General features: G+C 42.9%; 1 long non-coding RNA gene across 1 annotated transcript; it reads right to left on the reverse strand.

Annotated features, from left to right (window-relative positions):
- Window positions 1-6,409: 6,409 nt before the first annotated feature.
- LOC128469404 (uncharacterized) lies at window positions 6,410-7,346 on the reverse strand. The gene is made up of 2 exons (XR_008345938.1): window positions 7,252-7,346; window positions 6,410-6,750 (listed from the first exon to the last, which is right to left on the reverse strand). It is a non-coding gene; the product is annotated as an uncharacterized LOC128469404 (long non-coding RNA).
- Window positions 7,347-8,586: the final 1,240 nt, after the last annotated feature.

Genomic DNA, 8,586 nt, shown 5'->3' on the forward strand with positions numbered 1-8,586 from the left:
CCTATAGTAAAAATAAAAACGTGTAGTGTATGGTAGGAAAATGAAAACGGGCCCCAAAGGGCCATCCAACTTGATAGGTATGTCTGTAGGACGTAAAGGAGCTATCGGACATGTGCAAGCAAAGATAACATCTGATCAGAGGTTACAAAGGTGGTCCAAGGTAACCATTTAATGCCATTAGTGTATTCACGACCATGCGCCGCAGCCACCAGATCCTCCATACGGCATATGAAGTTAACCCTAGTGAGCCATGCGTCAAAGGGTGGGGGACCAGGAGTCCTCCAATAACGAAGTATAATAGACTTAGCAGCGTGAATTAGATGTATAGTCAGCGACTTCTTATAGGAACCAAATGAATGTCGCGTATGGTGCAGGAGCACAGATTCAGGGGTCGCCACAAAGGTCGGGTCCGCAATTTCAGTAATCACTTTAACCACCAGTCGCCAGAAGCCCTGAATATCGGGACACGACCACCAAAGGTGAACAAAGGAACCCTCGTCGAGCCCACAGCGCCAACACAGCGGGGAAACCTGAGGAATATAACGATGAAGATCAACTGGGACTTTATACCATCGTGATAGTAATTTATAATTACATTCCTGAACCAAGCTCGAAATCGCCCCTTTATGAGTGGCGCTCAAAATATCATCCCAATCACCGTCAGAAAAGGCACAGCAGAGGTCCCTCTCCCAAAGGCTCATGAAATAAGGTTTGGTATTCCCATAACCGTCAACGATAAGAGCGTAAAGCCTAGATAAAAGATGCGAGGGCTCACAGCGAAGAGCGCATAATTGCTCAAAACCTGACAAGGACCTGGAGAGGCTAGTATTCGGAAGTAAGGTAGAGGCATAATGTTTAAAGCTGTGGTATAGGAAAAGCAAATGAAACGGTGGTGCGGGCCGACCCAGCAAATCCTGTAGGGTACGGAAACCATCCGCGAGGAGAATGTGGTAAAGCCTAAGCGCCGTATGATGTAACGGTGTCAGAGAAGCAATATGGGCACTATTCAGATGTTTGTGAAGATCAGGGTTATGAGTCAAAGGGAATAACGGGCCAGGTATTGAGGTAAGGTTCGTGGTGGCAGCTATACGTTTAAGAACTTTCAGGGAAGCCGAGATGGTTGGATGCATGCGAATAGTAAGCCCCCAAAATTTCTCCGGTAACCACGGGGCCGCAGAAATGCGATGAAGAAAAAAGGAGTCCTCTCCTGCAACACAATATCCGGGGGAAGGACAGGATGACACGAGACATAAATAATGACATTAACTGGGGACGTAGACGTGGAATGACGATAGACATATAATTGGCTTAAGACAGACAATGGCCAGGACACAGGGATAACAGGAGCTCACAGGATTAACAGCTACCTGTTATGTAATGGATAATTAGGTATGCAGCAGTGACACCTAGTCATACCTAAAGGGGGTCTTAAGACAAGGGCTAACTCACACAATAACAGGGGAAACACTTCACACCTATACAATCAACAATGCTAAGGCAATCAGCCTTCTTCCTACCACAGGATGTCCAGCAGACGTTACAGTTCTGAGACTCTGAGTGCTAAAACATGGGGTACATCAGCAGACTGAACCCCTGTATCCACACACAGAAGTCTCTACAAGGTCCAGGCCCATAGTCGATAGGGAGGAGGCTGGCTCTCAGGCCTCTCCAGGGGCCCCAGTGATGGAGGGTTCTGTCACACTGCCCACCTACGGAGATCATCTGTCACCGAGGAGAGCAGCGCAATGTAATTAAGTTGACGCAACAGGGAAAGATCAGCAGAAATCCAAATCCCAAGATACTTAAAAGCAGACGCTTGCCACTTAAAAGGGAAAGTTCGAATCATGGCAGTCCGCAATTCAAGTGGTAAATTAACCCCCAATATCTCTGACTTTTGCAAATTAATTTGGTAGTTGGAAAGGGTTTTAAAGTGGTCTAACTCTTGGATAACCTGCTGGAGTGAAGTGAGTGGCCGAGTTAGCATGCAGAGCATGTCATCGGCATAAATGGCAAGTTTGTGGGTACAACCCGCAATGGTAATACCAGAAATATCAGAATTGTGTCTCAATGCTTGGGCTAAAGGTTCTATAACCAGGAGGAAGAGCAAAGGAGACAAGGGACAGCCTTGGCGCGTCCCATTATTGAGCCTAAACCTGTCTGACAAAATGCCATTAATTTTAATCTGAGCCGAGGGATCACGATATAAGGCCTTGACCTGATTCATAAAAGAAAGTCCAACATCAAGCTTCTGTAAAACCCGAAATAGAAATGGCCACGCCACCCTATCAAAGGCCTTTTCGGCATCCATGGATACCAAGGCCAGTGGGACATGAGAGTGATTGGCATGTGCTATGATATTAAGTATCCTAATTGTGTTGTCCCTAGCCTCCCTCCCCGGGACGAAGCCCACCGGATCTTTATGTATTAGTGAGGGCAGATAACGCTGCAAACGTATCGCCATAACCTTGGCTAGAAGTTTCAGGTCAGCATTAATTAGAGATATAGGGCGATAATTAACACACAAATCTGTATCTTTGTTTGGTTTGGGTATCACCGAGATGTGAGCCAAATTCGATTGGGGATCCAGTGCCGCCCCATCAGCTAAGGAATTAAATAAAGTCACCAGATGAGGTCCCAACACCGAAAAAAACGTGCGATAATATGCTACAGTCAGACCGTCTGGGCCTGGACTCTTACCCTTAGGGGTGAGTTTTAACGCCTCTAATAGTTCGTCACTAGTGATCGGGGCATTAAGAGCAAGTCTAGCCTCTGCGTCTAAGGTGCAGGAAAGATGTTTGGCCAAATATGCATCAATGCGGTCCAGGAGGGCAGGATCATAAGCGCCCTGGGTGTTTAAATTATACAGCGCCGAGTAATAAGAATGAAAGCATCGGGCAATGGCATGTGATTCATAATGAATAACGCCATCAGAAGTTTTAATTCTAGGAATGAAGGAAGAGGCTCTCTGGGCCCGGAGAGCCCTTGCCAACAATTTGCCCGGTTTGTCCCCCATTTCGTAGAACATCTTTTTAGTCAGTAAGAAGTGACGTTTAGTGGTGTCAAGAAGGGAGGCCAATTGATCCCTAAGGGCGTGAAGTTGGGGCAAGATGTCAGGGGCAAGCGTCAATTTGTGGGACTGTTCAAGGTGATGTATCTTTCGCATGAGCGTCAGCAGACTAGCCAAACGCAACTTTTTCAGGGTTGCACCTATGCGGATAAAGTGACCCCGTATCACCGGTTTATGTGCCTCCCAAATGACAGGGAAAGCTAGATCATCAGTAATGTTATCCGTAAAATAATTACTTAAATGTGCTGTTAAATCCTCCAAATGGGAGGGGTCATGAAGGATGTTCTCATTAAGCCTCCAACTCCAAGGTTTAGACGCATGATGTGTAAGCTTAACAGTGAAGTGTATTGGCGCGTGGTCACTAATAGACTGAACCCCTATATCCGAAGCAGATAAGCGTAGTAAGTGATGGTGAGAAAGGAACAGGCTATCAATTCTTGAGTAACTATTATGGACATAGGAGTAGAAGGTGTAATCCTTGGTAGAGGGATGCTGCGACCTCCAAACGTCCACCAATTGGTGAACGTGAAGGAGCCGCTTAACTTTCTTAATGCTAGAGAATGGGATATTAGATCTCTGGGAGGAGGAATCACGCAAAGGATCTAGGATCATATTCAGATCGCCCCCAAAAATATTGATGCCCTCCTGAAAACCCCCAAATTTGTTGAGCATATGGCACAAGAAGGATGTCTGACATCTATTCGGCGAATACACATTGCCAAGGGTCACCTTTAAGGCGCCTATATAACATTTGAGAAAAATTGCTCTACCATCAGGGTCCCTCCAGATGTCCAATAACCGAAACGGAACAGCTTTGTGAATAACGATCGCGACACCTTTGGTCTTGGAGTCTGGTGCGTTAGCAAAAAATGCATGAGCATAGCGTCTATCTACGAGTTTAAATTCGTTGGTGGCTTTAAAATGCGTCTCCTGCAGGAAAGCAATATGTGTTCGGCATGAGTGCAATATTTGGAGCAGTTTAGAACGCTGTTGCGGTTTGTTTAAGCCTCTGACATTGAGAGAGGTGATTTTAATCATATCAGGGACCATGACAGGACATCCAGAAAGACCCCCGAGATTGAGCGACACCCACGGAGCTAAAAGAAACAAAAAAACTAATATAATTTTAACCACAGAACCGAAAACAAAGCAATAATTCCAGAACATGAGCACTAACAATGACTCAGGATGCCGAAGCATCAAATAATGAGCCGGTTGACCTAGAGAAAGGTCAGAAACCTTTACTTTAGCCCAAAGAGAGGGTAAAGCAAGTAGGCTCCAGGGGAGTAGAACAACACAGCACGGCACGATGCACCCCTAACAATTGTAACTAACACAAATACAGTGCATAATGCCACAGCGCACCAAGCCCTTAAGATAACAGACAAAAGCCGGTCACAATAAACCGAGCGTAGGTGTGATAGAGACCAGGGCAACACAATCCCATGAACATATGAAGAAAACCCACGGGAAAGAGGACAGAGTAGGCCATATCGAGAATCAAAACGATACGGCGGGAGAAGGAAAATAAAAACAAAAGAAAATAAAACCGTATATCGGTCACCAGGACACGTAGGAAGATACCGGCGGTTATGTCCAGCAGAGAAGGTAGAACTGATGACCGCAGGAGTCAGACACCGAACAGACCGCTGTACCGGGAAAGATGACACTGTCGAACGACGAAACAATGTCCCACTACGAGGCATCCTGAGGCTTTTGACGTTTCCTTCGTTGAGGCCGTGGCGACCATTTTTTCGACGGATCCGATAAATTGGTAGGTGTAGTGAAAGTAGATTCCCAATCCGTAATGTCACAGGGCGGCAGCCCCAAGGCATCAATAAAAGAAGGCACATCACCCGCGTGACGGATCAAATGCGTGGCTGTCCCTCTTCGGACAATTAAGGCAAGCGGAAACCCCCACTGAAAGGGTATACCCGCGTCTCGGAGGGCCTGAGTAACCGGTCTCAGGAGGCGTCTAGCTTGCAATGTCAATGGAGATAGGTCTTGAAAAATAGTGATGGCGTGCGATTCCCAGGAAAGAGAAGTAGCATCCCTACAACGCCTCATGATTTCTTCCTTCAGAGGGTAATTTTGTAAGCAACAAATGACATCCCTAGGCGGCGCGGATCCCGTTGGTTTCTGCCGCAGGGCCCTATGTGCTCTATCAAATCCAATAACCACATCTGCGGGACGTTGTAGAATCTTATTCAAAATCGATTGAAGGGTAGGTATCAGATCAGCATGGGAGACCGACTCCGGTATGCCTCTCACACGCAGATTGTGTCGACGGCCTCTGTTATCCAAGTCCTCCAATTTCCTTGTGAGGTGTATGAGAGTAGAGGATTGTTCCTTCAATTGGTCGGTAAGCAGGTCGATTGTTTTACAGATTTTAGGCTGCTCGTCTTCAAGGATCGCCACGCGGTCTCCAATAAGGCGGATGTCTTTTTGGATCTCCGCCAAACTCACATGAATCCCTTGTGTAGCCCTAGCGATAATGGCAGCAATATCATCTTTCATAGGTAAGGATTCAAACTTCTCCTGCCAAAGCGAGGATGATAACCACGGGGAGGTCGATAGCGGATACCGAGGATCGTCCGCATCAACATCACTGAGAGCACTGGCCGGCGAAGATGGAGGCCTATGAGGTGAGTCGCGGGAATCGTGATCCAAGGATGTCGCGAAGTAAGAACGAACCGAGGCATGCGAAGCCTTGTCTCTGGCGCCCGAAGGCTTAGGAGTGGTATTGGGACGGTTAGTCTTGCCCATGGTGAGATGTAACCGGTAACCGAAGCTTAAAATCGGGCGTAGTGCGCTGGAGCTCCGGACTTAAGCGTCCATCTTAGGTGACGGTCGGCCACGCCCCCCAGGTGTCCAGTTTTAAACGGGACTGCCTAGTATTTGGGCATGGTGTCCAAGGAAAATGGTGGCATAAGCTTTGCTGACAGGTGCAGTGTTTTAAAGGGAACATTTAGACTGAATAAAAGTATACTGGCGTTTCATTTAACCCCTTGACGACAACTGATTAGTAAAATAACTAACAAAAATATTTCATTTAAGATTATAAATAAGAGGAGGTAAAGTTCATTTTTATGAGCACTGTACTTTCACAAAAATCCTGACATAGAAAGAGTTTAGGGGCAGGATGATCAGGTGTCAAAATTCCAAGTTGAAAAACTTAAATCCTTATGTCCCAAATGTTTCCTTTTAGTCCCCAACCTGATGGGTTCTCCGTCAGATCGCAAAGCCTTCTTTGTTGTTCATCTGAGGTTGCATTTACCTCATTTTTATACCTGCTAAAGAACAGATGATCATTGTTATGTCCTGATATGTAAAACATTACAATTCAAAGAGTGTAAACTTTCTATTTTACACAACTGTACATGGAACACACATGTCAATTTCCAATAGACAACACGCAGTCTCAAAACGTTTAATATTTTTATGATTTTATTATCAATGACTAGGTTATCACATATTCTTATAAGCTACAGAACTATTGCATGGTAGGGGGTACAATTTAGGTTTTGTTCTGTGCTCCACGTTTGTCTCTTCTAACTGGGCCACTTCTGCATTCATCTCCCACAGGCAATGATGACATAAGACAAATCTGTTCGACAGCTTCTTCTGTGGGAAGTTCTTAGGAAGCCAATGATTCTCTCTGTTCCACGGCAAAATCTGGTAATCTGGCAAAAATGCTTAGTGGTTAGTAAATATTAAGTGTAAGAATTTGTGTATGTACAATGTGTTTTAATAACAAGTTTTAATGACATCTTAATGTTTTGGATTTTGTAATTTGTAATCTCTGTAACTGGTGTCTGAAAGGCCCAGTATGTGAAAGCAGAGTTGATATCAGGCTGTGATACTATGAAATAATTCAATTTAAGTCAAGTTACAAAGTGGGCAAATATTATACAGCAGTGTGGAATATGATACTACTATTTTAATTAATAATAATAATGAATAAGTAAAGGGCCAATCACACGAGACTCTATGACATTTACTGCGTATAGGGTGCCTTTTAAAATTGTTTTGTAGATATAAGAAAAGCTGTTTTATATAGTTATAGAGTGGTCAGTTAAATGTACAATTACTGGATCATAATAATCTCAATCCAAACACTTAATAATCTCATGCAAGAAAGAAAAAATCAAAAAGATATGTTTCATATAAGGAAGAGCACCTACTTTGAAACAGTCTGAGACTCCTTTATTGGGGTGAGCATCTTAGTCCCTTTCTCTGCCGCCGAGGTGGTAATTGCGGCTTGAAGGGCAAGTAGCAATGGCATCTGCAAGTAATAGAGAAAGATTTCAAATTCTAACAGTTAGATACCCAATTCACTTGATCTATCACAACTGTGTTCTTGGTTATTTTTTACCTGAGAGCATGAGTGTAAAATCGCTCCATCTTAATGAAAAACGTCAATAAGAGTACCACAATAATAGCCCAATGATATTAGTGAGCATATGATGCCAGAGCCCTGACATCAAATGTGTAGATCAGGTTAAATATTTTATGCTCCACACCTGGTTTTAGAGAGATATACCTTTATGGGTATGTCCATGAGGTGGGTTCCATAAAATATAAGTATGAAAATAAACAATTGTAAAATTCAAGTAAATGTGTTGTGCTATTTAACTATATCAAAAACATCTTCTTTAAAATCTGTACTATAAATTAGGGTAATTTGACTTTAGAGAGAGAACCCATGCATTGCACATACACAGCATAAAAGATTTAACCCACAAATGACACGGGGGGCAACTGGGCATATGGTTGGAAAACAATATTTTTCAATATTATGTACAATAAAAATCACACATTTTATATGGCAATTCTAATAAGGCCCAAAGTAAATACAGTATATATATATATATATATATATATATATATATATATATATATATATATATATATATATACACATACTTTTGTATATTCTTGTGTTTTCTGTAATTGTCCTTTATGTACAGCCGTTATATAACGTTATATCAACACATTACTCATATTCTAATTCCCTTCCCAGTGCTAATGATATGCTATCATACTGTAACGGCAGGTAAATCACCCTCATTATTCCAATGGTTATTCCAAAAGCTTTACATTCCAGGATTTAATGTTCTCTCCTCTAAATATGTCAAGCCTGTCACCTCGTCTCTTACCTGGCTGAAGGAGTCTGAGTGGGTTTTCCTTTGTTTTGTTGTTCATAGAGCCATTTTTTATATTTTTTTTTCATTACTTTATTTTTAGGTTTAATAAAGCATTGCATGAGGCAACAGAGTAAAATAAGAGCATAAATGAAGAATAAAATCCCCATTTTCACAGATTGCAAATAGAAATACTTGACCAGTCTCTATTCACTCGCAAAATATGGAATTGTGGCCAGGTGCCTGTATTTAAGCAGATAAGTGACATCACAGAAGGTGAAGCTATAACACAACAGAAGTAAAGGTTCTGTGTAACATTTATATTTTGATGTAATATTTACAGGGGAGGTAAAGTGACAGATTTGTTAATATCAA

The sequence above is a fragment of the Spea bombifrons genome, chromosome 11 (assembly GCF_027358695.1).
Source record: "Spea bombifrons isolate aSpeBom1 chromosome 11, aSpeBom1.2.pri, whole genome shotgun sequence".
NCBI lineage: Eukaryota > Metazoa > Chordata > Amphibia > Anura > Pelobatidae > Spea > Spea bombifrons.